This window comes from Etheostoma cragini, chromosome 16, assembly GCF_013103735.1.
Source record: "Etheostoma cragini isolate CJK2018 chromosome 16, CSU_Ecrag_1.0, whole genome shotgun sequence".
Classification (NCBI taxonomy): Eukaryota; Metazoa; Chordata; class Actinopteri; order Perciformes; family Percidae; genus Etheostoma; species Etheostoma cragini.
In genome coordinates this window covers 17340779-17342922 of record NC_048422.1, presented here as the reverse complement: position 1 = coordinate 17342922, position 2144 = coordinate 17340779, and positions in this window count along the sequence as shown.

The window sequence follows — 2144 nt, the reverse complement described above, 5'->3', positions numbered from 1 at the left end:
ATGTCCAGGCCTGTGGGGCAGGGGACTCTGATTAGAATGCAATGCAGCCTTCCTCTGCTGTTTTGTCTCTGTCTGCGTCTGCCCAAACCCTATTTGTCTACAGAGCACACACACACGCGTGCACACAAGCACACACACACCAGCCGGGTGATGTCAGGTTTATAAATGTTTGAACTCCTCGACCTAGGTGATAATACAAATTATTTTTATAAAAAAAAATTTTTCACTTTGATGTAGTGAGCCTGCCTTGTCACATGCTTTCTTTAGAAGGTGCTCCATGTCTATAGCTTTATGAATAAATTGGTAATTCGTAAATTGGTGCATAAAAGTGTGTCCGAATGCAGGAAATGGAAGTTTTTGATTTTCCTGGGGGAGGACACCCAAACCCCCCACTATGATATGTACACACTCCCCAGCCACATACTGACCCATGTAGGCCCATACATGTACAGTACAGTATACCTACAACAATACATTAGACTACACCACTGGGTTAGATGTACACTACAGGTGTAGTGCTCATTGCATACTTTCTTTGAACATTACAGCCTAATCAGACAATCTTCTCTAAAGGCGTACTGGACTTGAATAAATACGGCTCTGTTCATTTACATACATTAATATGGACGGCAAAAGGTCAGAAGTTATTATGCAGTGGAAATGGAGTCATTTCATTACCCATCTTCTTCAAAGAGGACACAGCAGGAGCGCTGCCTCTGTGATCTGAGCTCAATATTGAAGTTTGTAGCAACAGAAAGTCAATCAAGATTAGCTGTGTGAGGTCTGCCTGCTCTTCACAGGAGGCCATTTTCACTGTGGGACCGCAGCCTGGTGTAGCCACATAGAAATAAAAGTTTGGAGGATGTCCCTCTGTATCTCAGTTTGCTACAGACCTATAACCCAACTTGTGCATGACATCTGAATACCTGTTACTAAATTTAACAATATTCTGTACATACAAGTCAAAATTTGATTAATATAGCCAAATCTCACATTTTATTTCTTTACAACCTGTACAGCATACGGCAGGCTCTGTCCTTAGACCACGTTACCATAAAGTACATATTTACCTGCTTTAATACACATTTTCAATTTGCTTATACAAGTGGAGTGGTAATACAGAAAATTGAAAAACTAAAGAAAATGCAAAAACTGGCTGAGGTGAGTTTTGAGACAAGCTAAATTCTGGTGCCATGGAAACATACTTGACTTAAACGTCCACTGAAGCAGCCAACTAAAACATGTCAGATCTCTGTGGACCGATAAAACAAACATTCTTCAAATGAATACATGAAACAAAAAATGACAAGTGAAATGCCATAGTATGACCATGTTCCATCGTCTGTTAGAGTGGTGCTCTTTTAATAACCTTTAATAACTTTTAATAACATCATCTCTTTGCCCCCTTTTGATTCGCAATGGTTTAATGGCATACAACTGGGAGTAGCACCACTCAATATCTCAATGAACCAACTTCTAATTTACTGTAACGGTAGTAGATGGAAACACAGTCATTTCCTTTAGTTTCTTTAGCCTATTATCTGGAAATGTTGTTACAATTTACAATAAAGTTTCATGGAAACTTGACTAATGTGAAGTAGTAATATGAAACAGGGGAAAAGATGCACATTTAAGAAAATATATAGTAACCAGCATATTGGGAATTATCAAACCTGTTGTTGATTAATTTTCAGTTGATTAAACAATTTATTCTTGCAGGATCCTCATATTAACTGTTGGCACACTGCATCCAGCAGCCTGTCTCTGCTCCCACTGGGTTCACGCTGAAGGCTAGAGACATTTTTCTCTGTCTAGCAGGATGTTTCTTTTGCCTGTTTTTGTGTGTGGTACCCAGATGTGCTGTGAGTCACTCAACCTTTCCCAAGCACCTTGCTTTTAGATAACATTTAACCTCAGATATAAATGCTGGACTTCTCCGACCTCACAAGGTTAGAGGCTTATTGTTATCTTGTTACTCTCTCTGCTTATATCTCTCTCTCTCACACACATACACATACACACACACACACACACACACACACTATCTTTGTGGGGACCCATCATTGAAATAATGCATTCCCTAGCCCCTTACCTTGATCTTAACCATCACAACAAAATGCCTAACCCTAACCCTAACCCTAACC